Below are 23800 nucleotides of genomic sequence, written 5' to 3'. Positions count from 1 at the left end.
TTGGCACCAAGCGCTCTCTACTTCTTTTGTTAATCTGTGCAAGTATGAATAAATATCTCAGTAATGCCAAATATTGTATAAGCAGGGATGCCACTGCTACCATCCTGGCTAAAAAGACTAGCCTCCCTCAGCACAGAACAGTGTGTAATCCTGAAGGATTTTAGGTGATTAAACTTGTCCAACTGATCACTTTTCAGGAAAGAGAGTAGGATTAAAATAAAGGGAGAGCATTTACCTTAATCAGGGATGAACAGAAGTGGATAAGCATCATAGTTTCTATCATTCTACCTACCACTGTTCTATGTATCTGTCTTTATGCAAGCTGTGTTAAGACAAATCAAATTGAAAACTAGTAAAAAGAAATGCAGTTTTATAGGATGTGAAACTAGTAGATAGAACTTTGGACCATGAGATGAGATGTTGCTTTTCAAGGCATTTAAATTTATCTTGATTTTTTGTTCCCCTTTTAAGGACTATATCTAAACTCTTTCCACAGCATATGGAATCACTAGCCAGTAGATGAAAGTATTTGCCTTTCTAGGTTGCTTTTCTTTAAAATATACTTTTTCTTCACCTGAAGCACCAGACTCTGATTGCACCAAGAGAAAGGACAATAATCTCTGAGGCACTGATGCTCTTTTGTTTCAAATATACTGCATGAGAGGGCTTAAAAATGTCAAACAAATCAATCTATTGAGACAGACTCTTCATGATCTTGCTGTTTTCTTTATTCCTATGGAACTGCAGGATACTTCACAATATACATACTAAGAAAAAATAAGAAATAATTTTCCATAGGAAACCTATCATTGTAAAAACACATGGGACACAATTACCTTCTGTCCCAGAGAAGAAAAGATTTTAACAACTATGGTTTACTCTCAGTTCTTAGCTGTTCTAAGAACTTGTATTGCTTTACACATGTAGTTCTTCATTGTTTGGCATCTTGTACACAAAATGTTCTCACAGACTCCTCCACACATACAAACCATAGAATTATACCATAGAGGAGGTGTAAAGAAATTTCTGTGTAAATACCTATGCATGAAAATGAGAGAAATCGATTTCACAGTCTTGCTACTGTTGATTTCACAGTCCCACTACTGTAGATATAAACTTTCTGCAGTTTCATCTCTCAATTTCTCTCTCAAAATGTACATAGGAAGCAGCCATATGTAAATTGTAATGCAACATCTTCTTTTATCATTTCCCTTTATATAGTTTGTAATTATAAATATTCAAAACATGATTGCATTTTTTTGTTGTTGTTTTTTTTTTTAACAAGAAAGAATTGAAAACTGGGATTTTTTGAACTTTCAAACATCTTGCATATTGTTTTAATGGCAATAACTTGACATTCCAGTTCAAAATCCTAATGAAAAAAATCAATAAATTTTCTTACAGTATTTGAGATTTTCAGTAGGTGCCTTTGTTTGTCTAACAGTGGGCCTTTATTTGAAGACATTTGCTTAAATTTCCACAATAAACAATTGAAAGACATAAGCATATATTTAGAGTGAAATCTCTGAATGCCCACCATCATGACACTGGGCATCTCCAGTCACTTTTAAGGACTATACAAAAAGAGCTCAAACCCACTGCTGTCTTCAAAGTTTATTGAGTTGGTTTCTCAGACTTTGTCTTCCAGATTGGGTTGAGGACATTATATGCTGCCTCCATGCTGATGTGGGCAGTTTAGGAAGGACAGTTTATTTAAATTTCTTGATTAACTAAGGAAAAGCCAGTTTAAAACCACTCAAATTACTTAGCCCTTTATATAAAACAAAATTCACCCTCTGGTTCATTTTTTAACAAGTTTAACTTTCTTTGTAGCAGCTGTGGTTACTCCTCGTGTTTGTTCCTGAGCCTTGTGAACACATTGCCTGTGCTCATCCCCACAGTAATTTTCTTTTAAAGGGATTTGTTGATTAGTCACACATGGTGAGGTTTGAGATAACATTTCCCTGTAAATAACTATGCAGTGATTACTGATTTTGTTCAGTTGATGACATTGACGTTAAGTTGGATCCCTGAAAAATCACATATCTATCCTCTTTTCTCATTGCATCAATTTACTTAGGAAGTAAATTTCATTCATTTTCCTATTGGTAAAAAACATACTCCTTTTGTATAAGTTTCAGAGCTACAATTTAACTTTGAAGAAATTGCCAAATACCAAAACCACATTTTATTCTCCATTGTGATATATAATACTATTTTCTTCATGTTGCAGAGGTATTTGACATTGCTACTACTTTTTCAATTTTACTCAGGTTGGGACTTCACTTAATCTACTGAATATTGAAGACAAGGCAGTGCCCCAGTGGATCAGTTTATCTGTGAGTTATACATGTAGAAGGAAAGCTAACATAATAAAATTGTTGAAGCATGCAAACTAAGGCTGAAATCTTCAGAGTTGCAGCTCATCCGAGACTTAGTTAAAGCTGATGGATTAGTAGTGAAGTATTAATAAGATAAGTGCTATTTGTCACTGTTGTTTATATATAATGTTGAAGAGAGTCTGTTAACAAAAGTGCTTTCCAATTATTGTTAGACCATGCCATAGTCTTGTGCTATAATAAACAGTCTGTTTCTCCAACTTTTTGCAGTTTATAGCAATTTCAAATGCACATAAAGCACAAAATTGTGTGAAATGGTCTGAGTACTTCCTCAGATAATGAGTAAAGCACTGACTTGTAGTATATAACATAAAATGCAGTTGTAACAAAGAATAAAACAAAAAGCATTTAAATGGTTAGATAATTTGAAGTTAAGGTTACTGTTACCAACAAGTGAACTTTAATCTTCTGTTTTTACAACTAAAAGAAGTTCAGTGAAAACAAAGTGTTTTTAAGGTTTCCAAATTCTCTGCAAATTATCAGTTCCTAAAGAGCTGGGGTATGTGCATTTGCCATATGCCTGTGTGGAACAGTAAGATGGTTGTTAGCATATTCAGCTACTGTCTGTTGAACAGGTTTGACTCAGTGGTTTCATGTAGTTGTAGAAGTGGAGATCAAAAATTAGCTTGGCTATGCTCAGCCTTGTACGAATCCACACAGATATGCTTAACCTAAAACATATCCCACTGCTCAGCCAGGCTGCTGTGCTAAGAGAGTAATATTTCTTACAGCTCAAAGTCCAGCTTGTTTGAAACCATCTGTGTGTACTTTCTTCAGGGCAATGTGTTGCCAGGCAGAAGTGTCTCTTCAAACATTGACAATGCAGCCACTATGCTGCTGGGTATTTTGCATCTTCTGTGAAATTATGTATCTTTCAGGGTAAGACAAAAATTCCTTTTGGCTTTTTCCTTCTTACCAGTAACATTTCCTGAACACAGAAAATCAGTGGGAAGTTATGGAGAGTTGTGATGCTCACAGGTTATATCTGTATTTATGCCTAGTTCATATTTTGATTGCTTGATTTATTGGTTGTTTTATTTTGTTGTTTTTTTTTTTTTTTTTTTTTTAATTTTAACATTACTGTCTCTTGGTGTTTTCATGGCTAACACATTAGAATCTCTGGAATGAGAAAGAACATCTCCATGGAAGAAAAAACTTTGTGGACAGGAAGAGGGCAAGAAGGAACAAGGAATCTTCAAATATAACGGCAGAGAATCCTTTCCTTGGAGAGTCAGAGGCCACTGGGGTCTGAAAAAAACAAAAGCAAATCTTGTACCAACAGCAAATCTGATGGAAAGGACTTGACCTGAAAGGCCACCATAGGGAGAGTTCAGACTTTTCTAAAAAATTTCTGTATTTTTTTACTGTCTAATTCTGCTCTTAAAATGGTATTTTCTTCTAGTGCTTACAAATTCCTACTTAGTCTATGAAATCCATGGTTTTGGGGGGTACAGTTGTAAATTTACCCAAAGTCTTTCCATATTTATGAAGCTCACCATTTCAAATTTGCAAGCAGATCCCCCTCAAAACACTGACCAACTTGGAAAATTGACAGAAGAAACATTCAGCCACACTTGACCTTCCAGGAAACTACTGAAAAGGAAACATGTATATAGATCAAATATAAACAAGATTCATACCATCCAAAAGTGATTTCAGTTTTAGCAGTGTAAGATTTTAGCTAGTTTCAGGGGAAAAAACCCAAAACCAACTGATCTGTAAGCATTTCAGACAGTAATGTATAGTATTCAGTGCTTGAAGTACCTGGTGGAAATTGTGGAGGTCCTGTGCCCTCAGATATGTATACTTGCAGAGCTAAAACTCAAGTGGACTACATTCCAAAGCCTTCAAAAATGAAACATATGCATAATTCTCACATTAATAGTGACTTAACATTGGGAAAAGAAACATTTATATCACTGTAAGTACTGGGTGAGCAGACAACAAACACTGGAAAAATACTGACATCTTCATTGTATTATTGAGTTCAGCTAAAAAAAGAAAGGACAAAAAAGAGAAATTATTGGAGCTGATTAGAGAGAAGACAAAAGAAGGCAATAAGGTCTATTAGCTTTTGGGATTAAATTGGACTAAAAGTGATTGAAATCTCCTCACCTATGATATTCAGGAATAAAATCTCAGGATAGCATCATAAAGTGTGGGGTAAAGGGCAATTCATCACTGGTAACAGCATGGACTGGATAGCCTCCTCACTTTTTTTCCTTCCAGACTGACTTTGACATTATGATAAAGGGGATAAATGGTATAAAACTATGGTTAGCCACAAGCTAAAGATCAAAACAGAGACCAAGTGTTGACACCTGGTTAAAGCCCATTGAAGAGAAACTGTATACCATCAAAAAATTTTACTAAGGCATAAAAGTATGACATAATTCAGAATTTATTACAAATATTTACATCAAAATTCCATTTCATGTTTAATAAAATGTATTTATTGAATTTAAACATATGAGTTGTTATTGATATTAAGGAATAAAAATTTATTACAATTTGCAATATATGAAAATACATTAAAACATTTGAAGACACTTCTGGATAAAAGCAAGGTTTTTATTTAAATAATAAGAAAATAAATCAAGGGGTCTTCATCTGCATTACTCAGGTATCAAAAACTCACAGAAAATTTCTTTGTTGAGTTTCCAGTCTCCAGACAGTATGCTTTTCTCTCCAATGACACAGAGGCATGTTTACAATAATCTAATATATAAGTGCCATTCAGAAAAGTGTTGGGAACTAATAGGGAAGTTAAACATCTGCTCTATTTTCACACTTCCCATCAGTATTTCAGTCACTTCAAGATTCTGGGATGATGCACTTTAGGAAGGTTTAGGCAGCTCTACCAATTTACAAGGATGACTGTGTATAGCTTTCATTTCAAATGGCTTCTTTCTGTGAGATTCTGACAAAAAAATAGTAAAATAAAAGATGTCTGCCAATGGTTAAGGGGAAATTGGGAGTGGTGGTCGCTGGAACAGAACCACGTTCATTGAAATGTGGTCTAAACTTATTTGATTAACAGGGTGGCATATGTGGGTGGAAGAAAATTCCTTTCCTCAAGAACAAAGGTCTACACAAGCCAGCCCACTCGAGATCAGCGTAAGACTCAGAAGAATGTGGCACTTGCTCCTTCCTCTCAGTTGATGTGTCAGGTTCACAGATGGGAAAGCAATTCTTTTGCAGTCTCCAGCTTCCACTTGTTGGATGTCCAGCTATGGTGTCTCCCTAAAAGTCTATTGTTCAAAAATTTATGGCATTAGTTTGTTGGCATTAATTGCCTACTCCTTTACTAAGCAGCTACCACTGAGAAGTGTCCTGTCCTTTTGATCATGCTTCTTCAACATGTGATGAACATCACAAAAATCTCTCAGTTAAAACTTTAAATTCAGGAAATTGAAGTTAACTATATAAAAGTCAGTTGCTAGATTTTCAGAGGTTTTCTGGGCTTTTATGTCTCATTATTAGTTGGGTCAGAAGTGCACAGTACTTGTGAAAAAGTCAGGCTGCACAGTGAAGTGACAGAATATGGCCTTAATTTCCTAATTTTAGACACTGCAATATGGCAAACTATGCCTGTAAGTACTTCTGACAATGTGAAGGTGCAATCCATAGAGTTATTCTGCAGTTCTAAGGTCACCATCCAATGTTGTACACTCAAGTTTGTTTGGATTATTTACTCTATTAGTGTCCTATGGTATTAATCCTAGTCAGTGCCATACAGACAGAATTGATAACTTCTTATGAGATCATAACTGCAACATTGCCAGTTGATAAAGGTTAGAAACATTAGAGCTGATTTTTCCTGTAGGACACAGCATGCTAGAATTTAATTGTAATCTTGCTTCATTACCCATCACATTCCCTATTAAATAGCACAATGATTGTCTTTATGTCTTTATTTCTCACATCCTAAATTATTGCCATTTGGGATCATAAAAAATCATTCCTACATAGTTGAATGCATTACTTTACACTGGAAATTATATTTTTTTCTAATTACTTAGGAATTTATAGTTAGGATCCCCATTGAAGGACTGTCAACCTTACTCTGGGGATTTTTATAGCAATTTGAGGAGATTTAACTGTATATTATACTTCACCCCCAAAAAAGGAACAGCTGGCCTATTTATGTACATCAGCAAATGTCAGCTCCTTTAGAAAATGAAGGGCTTACTGCATCATTATCATCCTCAAAAAAACCAGTTGCTGGTAGAGACAGAATTTCATGTTTTCTACTGCTCGGATGAGGTCTTTTCCACTTTATCATCATTAAGAAGTATTGTCATTATTTTTAATAGTAATAATTTATATTAGATTAACAAGAACCTGTCTTAGAGTATGGGAGGAGTGTCAAGCTAGACCACATTGCCAAATCCTAATAGCTTCTGTCAAGGTAAGTGCACTTGTGTCTGAAGAGGAGCATATTTACTTCCTTAAGGTTTATTTTGTTGACAGAGGTGTTGATTTAAATTAATTGTTCTGTTTAGACAATTAGCTTTGAAAATTTTTTACAGGGAAAAGCGTTCATGGACGACTCCAATTAAAATTCTTTACATCACAAAATTAGACTTAAAACATTGTAAGCATTTTTATCACTAAATATATGATCCATAACTCAGTCCCCTTATATTCTTTTACCTGTTTGTTACACAATCCTTCAAAAAATTTCAAAGCAGCTGCACTTTCCCCTGCTTAAGACTTATGGTACTAGGCAGGTCTATACAGTTTCACCTTAGATCTGAAAGACTTGTTGCTTCCAATATATTCAGTTCAATGAAAAACATGATATGTCCATGAATAACTTAAATTTAGCTTTTATGCTTATGAACTAGAACCCTGGTTTTATGAATAATTTTTTAAATAAACCAAACTGATGATAACTTGCACATAAAGTTTAACATATATGGAACAGCAATAATAAAATTCCATTTTGTGTCATATTTCTAATTTGTACATACAACAAGAATTTCGCTACTTAAAGTAATGAACAGTCATGTGAGTTTGGTATTTAGCTGTGAGCTTGTATTCTGCTAAACAACATGAAGAAAAAAATTTGACCTTATCATTTAAAGGAGACTGTAACTGAGTGAATTTTGATACATACTATTCACATAGTTTTCTGATACAAAGGTACACTTCAATGAAAATCAGATGAAATATTGATGTTTTTCTAATGATGATCTAAGGTCTGCTCCTACTATATCTCTTCTATTAATAAATAGCATTTCTTAAATCATATCAAGATATCTATTGCAATCTTTATTTTGTCAGTTTTTTCAATAACCATGATAAGTGAGGCTATTTGATTTTACAGAGGCACAAAAATTTAAATATATATAAGTCAATCTTCTACTTTGAATGTTAAAACTAATGCTTCAAAATAAAAAGCAACATAAATCTTTATAATCATGAAAAATTCTTTTTCTGTAAGTGTTCTAGTTTTAGAAATAATTTTTACTTGTGCTTATAGCTAGCAGCCATATGTTAAAACAATTTTACAAACCCAAAAAATCCAAAATTGAATTTTAGTCAAGAAAATGAAATCAGGATCAGTTTTATTGTCTTAAGTAATGCTGCCCCTCTTCACAGTACTGGAAATTCATACCCAACCAACATGTCCATACAAACATTCTACATAAGTCTCTTTCCTTTCTGAAGACACAATACTAACTGTCTGGTTGCTCAATTACTTTTTTTTCTTTTTTTCCACTCTTTTACAGGTACAGAAAATAAGAAGCAGTTTGTATCCTTGGGAGCATTATGGCAAGAAGTCATATGAATTGGGGAACTGAAAGTGATTGGCACTGAGAACTTCAGAACATCAAGCCTTGAGTTTATGGTGCTGTGACTAAATGACATGCAGGATGATAGCCATGTGAGATGCAGTAGAATACTAAAATAATCGTGGTCACTTTGCAGTATTGCAGGGTAATAAAAGCAACTGCCTCTAACCTGAATGATTTTCACAGCTTTCCATTTAGTGCCTAAGAAAGTTGCTGTTTTATTTACATTGATCCAGCGTTCAGAATTTCTGAATGTGAAGGTCACCTCTTCCTGAATAAAACTGACACACCTTACAAATACCAAAACAAACCAAACAGTTGGAAGGGATGCTTTGTTGGAAGCCTTCAAAACCTCTCAAATTATTGAAGGGTTTTCCCCCAACACCTGCATTCTATCATTTCTTTTGGCGTCTTTCACGAAGTGTCAAGTAAGTCTATTGGCTCAGACTACTCCTATATTTGCAAACTAAATAAGGGCAGGGTTCATGCACTGACCTGAGACAACTGATACAGCTTAATTGTTCTGTCTATGGCTTGGCTTTAGCCTGCAGCATCTAGCATGTTCTCAAATGTTCTGAAACAGCTGAAGAACAGTTTGCCTCAAAAAACACTCCCAGTAAGATGTTTTGATGTGAACAGCTTACTTTGGAGCATCAAAGAAGGTAGCCATTTGGAGACCAGCTATGTCAAGTCATTTGTTCTCATAACCAGAGAACAGTTCCTGGACAATTTTATTTTTTAGATGAGCTTTTGCTTCAAAGAAAAGCTTTGAGAGTGTTATGCATTAATTTCCCCACTCAGCACCTAACTGCTGCTCCAAAAAGACACTGAGGGCACCATGCCCAAGCCTCTTGCCAAGAGAACTGGGATGATATTCAGAACTGAGAGTAAGAGAGGATGAGGGGAACAAAGTCTGTGTGGAAGGAGGGGTTGACATAAAAAATACACCCCACTTAGTCCAAGAGTAGCCCTGTCCATTTATTTACCAAGCTGCCTGCTGCACCCAAAGAGATGACGTGGTGCAATGGGACACAGCAGAGGACAAGAACAGTTTCTGTGCCTACTGGAACAACAGATGGAGCCAGCTTCATTGTTACTCTGTTTGCCACCACACCGCTATTTACCTTTGTCTCCATCTGTTCTTTCTTGTCATGAGCTTATGTTGTGAGTGCTCTGGATCAGTGACTGCATCTTGCCAAGCTCAGTGGGATCCTGATTGCTGCCTGGAGACAGACTGTTAGGCTATACATTCACAAGGGAAATTTATGCCACAACTACTTAGTGAAATTTATACTGTGCAGTCCAGACAGTGTCTTGTGTGTTATTTGGGTAGAACTTGGTGTTAAAGAATGGAGTATTAAAGGCCGATGTGAATAAAAAATACCCTAAATTAATTTAAATAGTAAGAATAACTCTAGAGGAAAAGAGAAACTAAGGATAAAGTCACCTAACTCCCAGCTCCAGGGAACATTTAAATCCATATGAGATTCATATCTATGTGTCTCTGCAGAGATTAAGGCCAAGAACATGACCGGAGACCTAATATATTTCTAAATAAGTTTGGAAGACAGGGATAAGCTAGTGATACCACTAATTTTCTCTGATAATTCTGTAATAGGGCACTTTGCTTGTGATACAGGACCGCTAATTTCAAATTTGTTTTTCTGCCTTGGTAGATATGAGAATGTATCTCCAACTACAATCACTGGGCAGCTGGGTATTCCGAGATGAGATTCAGTCATGCTCACCAGCCCAGTACTAAGTGAAAAGGCACTATTTTCTGGCCCCAAGAAAGACTGAAAGACAGTGAATTCAGGTTTGACTATATAACTTCACAGCATGGCAGCCAGCTTAAAGTTGGCAGATCCAAGGTTCCATCTCCACTGTGCAATTTTATGTTGGATTCCACTCATATATCCTACACAATAATGGCATAAGGAATCGAGACTCCTGAGGCATATTATGGAAAATGCACAAACAAATGGGCTATAGAGAGGATCACAACATCGTACTATTGACAATGCAACAGTATCCCTTTTCTTACTTCATTATGAAAAAAACATAGTGAATAAAGTTCAACTTGAATGCTTGAACAGTCAGAGCTATAAAAATATTTAATGAAGTATCAATTAAAATTCATAATCCGATTCTTCCACCCATGTGAAACTTCAACATACAAAGTGAGACAAAGAAAAGTTTTGGAGCAGAAAGGATGGGTTAGTGCTGTTCATGGTACACATAGAATTCTAACCCCCCCTTCATTCATTACAGTTCAAATCTTATCACTTAAACCAATTCCTCCTCCACATGCAAATGATTAACACAGTGACTTTTTTTTTATATGTACTGTAAGAAAAATCAAATCAGATTTAAAGAAATAGCAATAGTAAGAATAGTATGCATTACTGCAACAAAAGTTATTTGAAGCTGCCTGTCATCTGCTATAAATATTTATCTTGATAGGTTTCCCAAAATATGAAATGATAAAGAGTTTCAGAGCAATAAAAAAAACATGATTTCTTCAAAATTTCTCCTTCATATTTCCATGTCTTGTGTATCAATGAGATACTCTCATCAATTAAAGATGAGAACAATATGTGAAGATTCAATTGATTTTTTAGTGGAAGTGATTGAGATCATGAATTTCTTTTATACTGTAATCCCAAACATTTCCCTGTTTGACCAACTCTCAATCTTCTCTTGTGGCTGCTTCTATGTTCTATCACCTTTATGGTGACTGTGAGGTCCTAATATGCTCCTCCCTGCTCTTTCTTGTTCTTACAGTGTTTTCTGTCTGCCTTTTTCCACCTGTTCCTATGTTCCTAATCTGTATCCCTCTTTCCTCAAGCTCTTCTTTCTGGTTTGGTGCAGTTCTTGATTTGGTCTACTTCCTTGGTAGTAATAAATGAACCACTGAAAACCCTAGTGTGACAGAGCATACCTTCTGCAGGAGTAGATTAGAGATCTCTGAATAAATTTAAATTCCAGTAGCAATTTAGCAGATTATTTTTTATTCATGCTGCAACTATTAAACAATGAATCAAGTGGCCAGGCTTAGTGAAAGCGTGAAGCCTGAAAGATTTTTACTGTAATGAGTGAAGTGTTTAGAAAACAAGTCCTGTGAGAAATGACTGAAGGAACTGGGGTTGCTTAGTCCAGAGAAAAGGGGGCTCAGAGGAGACCATGTTACTCTCCACAGCTAGCTGAAAGAAGGCTGCAGCAAGGGTGGCCGGGGGCACAATCTCCTTCCTGAGCTAATTTGTAATAGGACAAGAACAAATTGCCTCAAGTTGTACCAGGAGAGTTTTAGTTGGGTATTAGAAAAAGATTTTCTCACTGAAAGGGTTAACAAGCATTTCTGTTGGGGGATGGTGGTGGCCATCCTGGTCGGTTTCTGAAAGATGTGTAGATGTGGTGCCTAGGAACGTGGCTTAGTGGTGGCCTTGGCAGTGCTACATTAAGGGTTGTGCTCACTTTTTGTACTGGTTCTCCTGATCTTTTCCCACCTGAGTCTATGATTCTGTGAAACTTCTAGCCAATAAGGCTGATACAACTTATTAACGTGAAAATAGGAAGTGAAGAATATCAACTCTTTGAGCAACAATTAGGTTTTAAAAGCATATTCTATCTATAGCATAACCTTAAATTGTGAAAAATTAACCTGCTAAGTGGTTAGATGAAAAAACATGACACATATAAAAAAGCTGGCATTGAAAGAAAAGTGTTTTTGTCAAAACTACCCTGAAAAATTGTTACAGTACAGTAGCTTAAAAATATTCCTTGCAGAAGGTGGTAACAAGTAAGAACAGGAAAATCAATATGCCCATAATGATAACCTATTTTGTGAGGTGGTCTCCTGATGGGCAGCAGATCAAACCTAGCTCAGGACATACAAGCAAAATAAGGTTTTATTATTCCATGAGAAATAAATGTGAAATGAAATTTGTGGAATCTACCCAGGCCCATTTCCAGAGTCTTGATAAGTATTTCAGTGACGCAGTCATCTGCCATCAAATATTAGCTTCTAAGTACTAAAGACACTTTAAGAATATCATAAAGCCATGTTGAATACCAAATCAGTGAACAGCATACACAGAAGCACACATTCCTCAGAAAGTATTACCAGAACCTTATTACCTGTTGAAAATTCATGCAGCCTATCTCAAAAAGAAAACATGCACTATAGCTGTCAGCCGGAAGACTGGGCATGTCTAATATATGCAGGATTCAAGAGCTACTTAAGAACAATTCTGCAGAAGATTTCAAAAGCTGAAGCTTTAAGCTCTACATGTTAATAGAAGTAACTAGCAGAACAAAATAAATACAATTATATCTCTGGTGAACTTAGGTTTTGGTACCTGAACATGATTTGGTGCTGTGTGAATGGAAAAGACACAGATTTACAATTTTCACTTGGTGAAGTACAACCGGCTAAATGTTTATGAAACAGCAGCAATTGATGAATATGAAGTCAAATGCTATGCAGTCTGCACTGGCAATTATGGAAGCAAAATCTGAATGAATGCTATGACACAAACATAAACTAACTCACAGTTTGTTTAGAATTTATAATCCAACAAAACAAACCAAAGAGTAAAATGTAAATAGTAACTATGGGAGTAACAGAAATGATATTGAATGTGAGGAATGCATCAGCAAGGCTGAATTTAAAAATCTTCAACTAAGACTGGGTATCATAATCCAATGAAAATGTTCAAAAATATTATTCTACATTTCTGTTTGGAAATTATCCATTTCTTCTAACTCATTGCCAGAAATCATTACTTTATTCTCTAGTACTGACAAAAGATCCTGAAAAGTTTCTTTTAATAATTTTGCTTGAGACTAAAGCATTTAAAGAGCTTTTTTTTTTTAAGAAGGTGACAGTATATCAGCAGGGTTTCCTTTGTCCCCATACTATCATCATGTAAGTGCTAGAGGTTTGGTCTATATTTTAAGGATAAAAATATTCTTCCTGGATAAAGTTCACTAAATCTTAATAAAATAAAGGCTTAAGAAACTAAATAATCCTTAGCTCCCAGATGATAATCTTGTTTTTCAGAATCATCTCACTCTGTAGGCACACAGGTGTCTCCGAGTATCTACAGTTATTTACCCACATACACAAACATATGTTGTGGGAAATATGAAGGTAATTCAGGATAAAGTAGGCAGCTGCTTAATTTCCTTTAACTCTCTGGGGCAGATGATGACAGCAGCCTTAAGCACAGGAAATCAGATCAGGATTTAAGGTCTGTTCAGATGACAGTTAAAACCTACAGATTCCTTATTTGAGGAGAGAACCCTGAAACACTGGTCAAAGCAGCAAGAAGAATAAAAGAAAATAAAAATTACTTGAACAGTGAGACATGAGTGAAGTTCTTGCAAGGCAAGTGAATAGAAGGTAAACCCTAACAGCAGGTAGTCTCAATCATAATGCCTCCCTGTGAAACATTCTGGCTGAGAACCCTCTTCACTCTTTCAAATGCAGCATACAGCCAGGAATGTATGAATCATCCAGTCCTTGAGAGAGTACTATATTGTGAGGGGTCATGACATGCAGCTGGAAAGAAAGACACTTAAAATTTAAATTCTGGGTTTTGGTAGTTGGTTGCTTTATTTTTGAGCTTGGACTAGTTATATATTTTGTAGGTTTAGGTTTTTTTTTTTGTTTTTTTTTTGTTTTTTTTTTTTTTAATTTTTTTAATTTCTGTGCCTTCCTATTCCAAGGATCAATAATCTGCATTATCATATAATAGATCCTAGATTTATTTTTTACCAACTTTCCTTCCAACCCCTAGAATTTTGTGGTTTCAGCATTGTAGAAGCTGACCTCTAAAGGTGTTCTCTCCTTCTTACTGTTATTATAGGCTAGCATCATGACACTGTCTTGCAGTGTGGGACATAAAGGCTGACGTCAGCTCAGACTGAGTTAAGATAAGTCTCTTATGTGTCTTATCATCAGGACTGGATGTTTTGATGACTAAGCTGAGAGTCAGGAAGTTGGAATCATTGTTTTCTTTCTGGGAAAGAAGCTCGCTGTCTTCAATGAGAAGGGTATTTATTGGAGATGCACAGCCACCCCAGAGGTGCCAGCGCACCATCAAAGATTTCTCATTTCTTCCAATGCAACAAAGTGCAACAAAATAACCACCTAGTTTACTCTGACTCTTAGGGGGATGAGAAGCCTTCAGGTCTATTTATACTTTTCTGAAATATGCACCATATACTGAGGTGCATACATTGGATTCAAGGATTCCAAATCAAAGGTGAGGATATTTTAAATAAAAATGGCCTACCAGCCACTGATCATAGGATGGGACATAGTATCTATATAGGAGAGAAGAAAGATTATCCAGTTATTTCTCCATTATTTTGGGGTTGTAGTTGGCATCAAGGAGGAGAAGTAACAATTTGCTGAAAAAATATTTTAAGAGTAGGATTAAGTCAAATGCATAAAACTAACAAAAATGCTTGAGGCCTTGGTTTTGGAGCCATTTCCTCTCACTTGCAGTAACTAAAGACATACAGGCCTGTAACTCTCACTTTTCCTGTGCCTTATTGATTTTGAAGGGAAGTAAAGAAAGAGTACTGAAATTTAAGAGAAGTCAGTTCACTCATTAACATCAGTGAACTACTCAGGAACGTTTTTTCCCTCTTTGTTTGGTTTTTTTTAAGATTAAAATTATACTCTTTATGCTTTGAATAGGAGTGTGCCAAAGACACATTAGAGTACCACTTAACAAGACTGTTTTCTTTTGCAAAAAACATACCTCATTATACTGAATCACTGAGGATTGAATATGGTCTTGCCTAAATCATTCAAGAGCAAGTGATAGCATGGCACCCTGGCTAGGAAGTCAAACGAAAATCAAAGTGATTTGTTGGGTTTTATTTTTTGTTTTTGTTTATGTGGTTTTTTTGGGGGGGTTGATTGGGTTTGTTTGTTGGCTTTTTTGTTTTCTTTATGGGGATGCATAGGAGAGGTAATGTGTCAGTTGACTCATAGCTAAACACACATTTCCAAGTTGAGCCAAGGTGAGACTTTATTCATATTCCCACTATGATTAATGGGATTTTCTGGGTAAAAAAGCACCTTTAAATGCCCAAACTGCCAAGCTTTGGGAGTCTATAAATATTTAGCTGATTAAGAGATATGCACCAAATTAAAGGGCTGTAACTGATGAATGTCTAAATAAGACTTTTTCAAAGAGTTGGATTTTTAGAAGCTGCTGAGTGCCCACCCTCAGAAAATCTGGTTTTTCAGTGTATTCTTGGGGCTTTGATTGACAAGCTGGCTAAGACTGGGGTGGCTGAAAAGGTTACTGTGTCCCTCATCCCTGCTGTTCTAGAGTCAGATCCTGAACCAAGGCAGATGAACACTGTCAGCTCAGCCTCTTCAGCTGACTAACAAGCAACTTGTTCAGGTGAATAAGTCAGGCAGAGGAAGTGGTAATGGTTTTCACTTTCCCAGCCCACACTGCCTCTTGCCCTACACTGGGGAATGCCTAAGAAACTAAATTTTCTAAGGGTGAACATTCAGCAAATTCTGAGCTCCTTTCGGGAATGTAGTTTGGATAGTGAAATATGTGGATACTAAACAAAAATCATAGGTGATACAATCCCAAATTAGAAATCTACAAGATTGTTTCCTAAAATCGTGATTTTAGACTGGAGAGTCTTGCACTAATACCCCTGTAAGGCAGTTTGCCTTACTGTATCACCATTTACACAAAAAAAGAATTTTTCAAGAACAGCCTTACTAACTTTCTTAAACACCTTAAGTGCCATTGACCTCGGTTGCAGGTCTTTGTTACTATATTTTCTACATATTTTATTATTTTTTATAATTTATAACTTTTTTTATATATTTATATATAAAAATATGTATAAAATATATATTTACTCAATATTTTTGCAGCAACTTTCATCATGTTGTCCTAGTATTTACATATTTTTGTCTAGCCTGTCTATTAAAGTGGTATAAAGTTTTCTGTAAGAAAAGAATTGTTTAGTGACCAGAAGAAGCAGAATGAGGCAATACTTCTAATTTTATGAATCTGCAAAGAGCACAGAGAACTGAAGTGCCTACCTCTCAGTAAGTATCCCAGACATTTCAAACTTCAAACATCTATAGATTTTCACATCCAGGGCCAGTGACTAGATTTATGATCCTACCCTATGTAGAATTAAATCTGGGACTGTAAAAATAAATTTTAAAAACTTGGAAATTCCATAAGAAAGAGCTCCTCTGTTGCAGAACAGACACTGAAAGGCAATCTACCTCATCCAAACACTGAAACATCCTGTGTCTGAAAAGAGGAATCCAGTGATCTTTAAAAGTGCTTCTCCTTCCACACCTAACTAACTTGCTTATAAAACTATGGAGCTGTGCTCATACTATTTCCATGTATTTGTCTTATTTTGGTTTATTTTTCCAGGGCATTCTCATCACCCTTCAAAATCAGTCCTGGTCCTAAATTTAGGAAGATATGTGAATGGGATAATCTTTGCCAGCACTTTGGTATTCTAATTTGTCCAGTCATACAAAGGGATATAGACATTCAGGGACACAGTGGTGTGCTAACACAGTAGAAGTCCAAGCAATCCGGTGTCCCTGGCCTTCACACAGAACTGAGGAGAGTAAGAGTACCTCCAGAGGGGATCAAGATTTCTTGTAGGGAAAGATGGTCTGGACTCCAATTCAGAACATTGCTGTCCAATCCACAGAAATGCTGTTCTGTGACAGAAGTGTTTTCATATAGAGAAATATCTTTCCAACTATTCAGCTGATAGGTCTATGCTTTTTCATAATGCTGCCTAATTCAGCAGAGAATGGATTTTGGTTTCAGAGATGCATAGGGTTTAAACATGTATTATTCTCTTTTAAATTACACTTTATAGCATATTATACCCTGAGAGAAATTATTCATAAATGGCACTAATGAGTGTCAAGCTGCATTGCAAGGCATTTTGAAAATTGTCCTATTAATTAATGGAGTAATTAAGCTTTTGTCAGTGACATATCATATTTCTGACAGAAATAGATGGCCTGTGTAAGTCTGTGCTAGGCAGTTATCCAGACAGCCACTGTGTTTAATGAATGGCAGCAATTTAGTCCAGGTTTATGGTGATGGGACCACCTGCATAGGGGGAGCTGGCAACCTGCATACACAAACAGCACTTTGCACTTTTCCTCAGTAAAATCATCTTAGTTCTAAATTGATGTAGCCCTCCCTAGGATGACACATTAGCTTTTTGCCATTAAACCATAAGTACTGTTTCTCCAAGCTTTTGTGACAAAAATGTCAATTAACTTTCAACTTTCATTTCCATTTAATTTTGTATTCTCCTTCTATTTGCATATTAATGTGAACATGGTGCAGAACTGTTAGATTAAAATACTTTGCTAAGGCTAATAGCATGTAATGCATACTTATTGACTGTAATAGTTATGAAAACATAAAACTTTTAGAAAAATAGATTTTCAGGTTGCCATCTACTTCAGGAAAATATTTTTTCAGACACTTATACCATCAAACATCACCCAAATACACTGGGTGGTTGATGTACAAATATAAACACTAAAAATAGGAAGAAGGGCAGGGAAAATATCTAAGTACATATCAACACACAAAAATATATATAAATGTGTATATATACTTTTATTCCCTTAGCAACAGAGCTCTATTAATTATAATAATAATTTATAGCCTGGTTTCATTTAACAAGATCTCAGAATTGTATCCAGAAGCAAAAGGGCATAAAAGGGAAAAAACTGCATTGGTGGACTGATTTTATTTCCATGTGGTTACACAGTCCATATGCTTAGATTTATGAGTTGCATTTCTTAGAACATATCAGAGTATTTTCAAATGTAGATGAGCAAAATTATTGAGCCAGCACTGACATAAAATATCCACTGTCTTGCTTGGGATAAAAAGCAACTAGCTAGCTTCAGCACAACAATCAGTGCAGTTAAACACTGATTTGTGGGTGACCACTCCATCAGTGCACTTCTTGCAAGCAAAACACTCACAGTAAAATGGCAGGGAATGTTCTTTTGCTGATCAGTTCCCAATTCTCCCTCCCCCCACATCCCAATTTAAAATTGTTAAAAGTCTGATTTTTGTCAGTTTCATGAGGGTGCTAAACTCAGCACAATCTAGACACTCAGGTCTGCACAGCATAATTGACATGTCTAAAGTGTGAAACTCTCTTAAATTTAAAATACTGGGCCAAGTCTACTCCTGATATACCTAACCGAAACAATTAGACTCATAGCAATGATTAAATTGTACAAGACAGATAACAATAACTAAGTATCAGTGTATGTGAAATAACCACGGTGTGATGCCACTTAAAATACATGAGTCTGGATTCAAATTGTATTTGTCTGCTGTAAAAAAAAAAAAAAAAAAAAAAAAAAAAGAATATATGGAAGACAATGCAAGAGGTGAAACATATATGACCCTCCTGATGGTAGAGAAGACAGCTTGAATATAGGCTCCCATGATAACTCCACTGTCTTGAAAGACTCTGGATTTGGACTGCTTACATTTCAATTGTCAGAGGTTTTAGAATATTCTTTCAAGTATTCCCAAACTCACTGTGGGAGGTTTGGTAAGCGTCCAATACATTTAAATTAAAATGGTGATTCATTACAATGTCTAAGACACAGAGTTACTTTGTCATAAATTATAGGTAATCTGCACTCTTACATTAGCTCAATTACCAGTAATAGAGTTTTAATGCAGTACTTACATGGTGTTAGAGAGAAATCTGCAACACTACTAGATTCATCTCAAGGAGGAAATGAAAACTAAATTGGAAAGGCTGGGACAGGAGAAATGCTGATAGGGCACCAGGGAATGGAAGTGGGGACAGAAAGTCATGTCAGTGACATGAAATGGAGAAAGATAGAGTAAATATATGGAAGAATAAAACACACAGTGTGAAGGAAAAATGTAGTGTGCTGAGGATACTTGAAGAAGGAGAAACAAACCAGCAGAAACTGGTAGGGCAGAAAGGGCACTAAAGAGGGGAAAAGGAGGAGGATGAGAAGAGTGACAAGGTCAGTTACATGGAAGTGGCCTGCTTCTAAACAAACTCTGAATAATCCCATTATAAATGTAACAGAAAACACAGAGAGAAAATGGTGTTTCTTTTCTCCTGCAAAACTCAGACTGAGAGAGAGAATGCATAAATCAGTTGCTAATAATTCCCAGTTAGTCCCTGACTGTAGGTAGCTCTGCAACTGTTGGGTACTTTCAGCCAGGGTTTAACAGGATCTAATTTTTACAAAATCAGAGTGCTACTACTTTAATGAAATATCTATCAGGCTGAAATCTGTTAATATTTCACTCAAGCTAGAATCATATTTCTTTTCTTTAGGCATAGTTCCATACATTTATGAACTGGTCTTTTGAAATGAAGATGGGAGGGACATGAATTGGAATACCCATATAGCTAGAAATTTAATTATCTTGTTGTTTTGGTTTTAAATTAATTGGAGTGCAGAACCTGGGATGTATCAGTTCTTCATGAAAAAGAGGACAAGAAAATATAGTTGAAAATAAAGTCTGTTTTTAAAACTCTCATACATTCTTCTCTTCCCTTATGAAATAAAACAGAAAAAAAAAGTGTTTGGAAAATAATCACAGGAAAAAAAAAACAAAAACAAAAACCAAAACATGTGCCAAAACCACCAAAATAAAAAGAATAAACAGGCAAATCATAAAACTTTCATAATTAGAAATGCTGGCCTGCCTGAGGGGAAAAAAATTAAAAAGAAATCCTGGATTCTGGAAAATCCAGAGTCAATATTCCTGTTGTATCATACTTTACCACATGATTAATTTAGAATGACATACAAAAGGCTCATTAAACAGCCTTTAATGAGGTTATTCATCTGTAATATAAAGGACTGAGATTGAAATCCTTCATCTGTTTCAGACATCCCAAGGACATGATTCAGGTGTGGTGTTTTCTCCCCAGCTTACACTGATCACAAGGTTATTCGTGACCCTGAGATCCTGCTCTCTGTTTGACCAGAAATTTCATAGTCTGAGAACCTTTCTGACTGAAAGTTCTGTAAAAAATGTTGTACTCCCACCACCAAGCTCCACAGTCACAGAAAATGGCTGTCCTGTAGCAAGACCATGACAAGTGTCAACTCCTTTTTTTAGGTCAATCTCCCTTATTGCTCCTCTAAATTGCCTATACTCTGACTCATCCAGGCCTTTTTGCAGCTTTAGAATCTTCAATTATTTCTAAAACCTCTTTTTAGTTTCCCTTCAAGTAACAAGTGACCACATCATGTAAAGCTTTTAGAGCTTTCTGGAGTCAAAGAGCCTATAGTTTGCAAAATGATTTTTTAGCAAATCATCTGTAGAAATAAAAATACTCTCTTGTATATTTTAATACTATGAATTAGTTGTAGAAACAATAATACTGTCTTTTTGTTGGTTTTTAATTTTTTTTAATATATACTGGAAGATGAAAACAAAAGAAAGACGTAAAATATATAAATTTTAGAAAAAAATATTCTTTGATAAAACATTTTATCACACTTCTAATTTAGTATATATCACACAACAGCTTGTTGTAAGCTTAAATAAAAACCCAAGCAAATAAACAAACAAAACCAAACAAACCAAACCCAAAGCCCTTTGTTTTCCTTCAGGTTATATATTATGTAAACTGCATTAACTGAGGAATTTATAGTTTTCTGTAATTTCTTATTTGTATAAGAGACTTTAACATATTAAAAAGTTTTTTCGGTGGGTGAAAAGAGTGATTAAGAAGAGTCAAAGGAGAACAAACCATTAGCCATGTGATCTTTTCATTGTTTATTAGAAACAATTTATATTCCTGGATAAAAGTGAGGAGCACTGGATAAAAGTGAGGAGCATATGAGTAGTAAACCAGTGTCATTTTTACAAGGCAATGCTTTGTGCAAACACCTGTGCTGGTTTCAGCTGGGGTGGAGCAGGCTTTTTTCAGAAATCAATGTCTTTTTTAGTGTAATGCATTTTAAATGTGCCACAGTACATTGAAAGCTATGGTGCTAGATTGATAGCAGCAAAATGTGTGAGTTCAGACTTTGTCATGTACAGCCCCTCCAAATAAAAGCCACTCAGGAAAATGGGTTGGTGGCTGGGATTATTTTGCTCTCTGATTCTCCAGTTATGCAAAAAAAATATAAACACATTGTTTTGGACTAGAATTGAAACAGTGCATAAGCAAGGTTGAAAGACTGATGGACTTCAAAAGCCTCTCTATCTTTTGTTCACAGAGTTGAACTTCTAAGCTGAAAAGTAGAAAATGTGCCTGAAATGAAGTGAACTAGAAGTTTCTTGGTTGCTGCTGAGGTTTTTTTTTTTTTTTTTTTTGTGAGGTACAGAGAACTTTCTGTAGTGAGAGAGACATTCTAGCTTAATTTAGTTCTATTTTGTGCCATAAATGCTTCACTTATTTTCACTATTTCTAAAGCTCAGAGTTTGGGGAAACAAATTCTCAGGCACTGAATGCATATGATTCCCTAAAGTTCTTCAAATATTTTAAACTTCTGTAAGATGATGTTGCTAGATGAGCTTATCTTCCCAAGATAAATCCTGTAAATAACAGGAAGGACATACAAAATGAACCTGAATATTTTAGAACTACTAATTTAGGTAATGCATGCAGATCTGCACACTGCTCACAAACATGCTGCATTTCATTTTTATTCTTCCCATAAATCTCAAGCACAAAGTTGCACTGTGAAGCACAAGTAAGCAAATACATCTTGCTATAGTAGGTGCTTTGAATGCTGTCATGAGAGATGCTTTCCCGCAGAGGACCAATTTTTCCTGAAGACTGAATTGATGGGATAGTTTTATAGCTCTTGTGAAATGGCTGAGGGTATAAAATGTCTTAAAAGTTTTCTTAATTACCTCAGTAATCAAATGCTTAACACTAATATAATGATGTTAATACAGTATAGAAGTCAACTGACATTGCATTTATATGAGATAATATACCTGACTCTTAAATTATACTTTTGATTATGCATTATTGCTAGTCCATCTTAAAGAAACCCCACACAATTAAAGGTCTTACTTTATAAGTACCAAACATATTGATACAATCACACAACAAAATATGTGTAGTTGTTGCCATAGTTTGATTGTTGATATCCCAGTTTTACTAATTTCTTCAAACTTTGTTCAACAAAGATCCTCTCCTATGTTTATGGTAACCTACTTTCTGCTAATTTTCAAACTTACTAGTAATTCTTAATTTTCTAAAGTAAGTAAAAAACCAGTGTGTTCCATTTAAACATTGGATGCATTCATATGTGCCTTATTTGCAGACTTTCTGGATGTAGTGCATTTATCCTCTGAACATAATCAAAACCGGGTTTTTTATTTTATTTACTTCTTCTTTATTCTGCTCTCTTATTTTTGTAATGTTCTTTATATTTATGACTTGTGAAGGTTTTTCCCCTTCAGTTTTTTCTAGTTGTTTATCATCTCTATCATTCAGACTCTTCTACAGCTCTCTAGTCTTTTACTGCTTCCAGTAATAAGTCTGTTTTCCCTAAAATCACTAACTTGAAGAAGTAAATATGCATACTATAAATAAACCAGGGGAAGAGCTTACCTCTTTGGGCACTTATTTATCTCCTCAAAAATGACATCTGCCTCCACAGTGGCTGAAATTCTAGCATGTACCACACAGAATCACTACTAAGCTGGCATTCCTGGCTATAACATATTGATACTTTTTGACCAAATATTGTTTTATTTCGCAGATATATTAATTTCCCAAGAAAAAAAACACAGAAACAAAGCCAAACATGCACACACAGACACACACACACACACACACACAGACACACACGTGGCATTCATAAGTATCATGCCTACAGTTATTTTAATAATGACAAGGAACTGGAAATTGATTGACAATCTGAAGGTGAAATGGCAAAGACTAGTCTGTAATTAGCTGGTGAATAACTTTCTCTATAGTGGACTTGGTTGAGAGCAAACAAACTGGAGTAGCTGTAAAAGGAATCTGATAGTGAGCTATCAGTTCAACAGTATGCTTGTACTTTGGCCCTCTTTCAGGGCCTGTTTTCATCAGGATGAAAAAGTACATAATATATGTCTGGGATATGAAGTTTACTTTGTCATCATAAACAGGGTTTTAAGTCTACTTTCCAACACCTCAAAGGAAACTCCTTACCTTTGTCTACCTCTTGGATATATCTGGACTATGTTGAATAAGCAACTTTAATTTCTTCATCTTTTTTCTACAGAATAATGTAAAGATTTTTTATCATTGTCAATTAACAATACACACATGCACGCGTATGAACACATATATACCACATATGTAAAAGTAAGTACATAACAATGTAGATCTTTAATTGGTGATCTAAATTCAAGACTCCAGGCTACTCTAGGGATAATGGGGAATGAAGAAGTGGGTTTTTTGGGAAAGCATTGGCAGAAGTTTACTGGATCTGGCAGTTGGTCTTTCTTCATAACTAGTGGATAGCAATAAACATTGTTAAAATGTAATTCATTCTAAAGAAAACATTTGAAATGCATA

This window comes from Serinus canaria, chromosome 1, assembly GCF_022539315.1.
Source record: "Serinus canaria isolate serCan28SL12 chromosome 1, serCan2020, whole genome shotgun sequence".
Taxonomy (NCBI): Eukaryota; Metazoa; Chordata; class Aves; order Passeriformes; family Fringillidae; genus Serinus; species Serinus canaria.
This window is presented reverse-complemented; position numbering follows the sequence as displayed.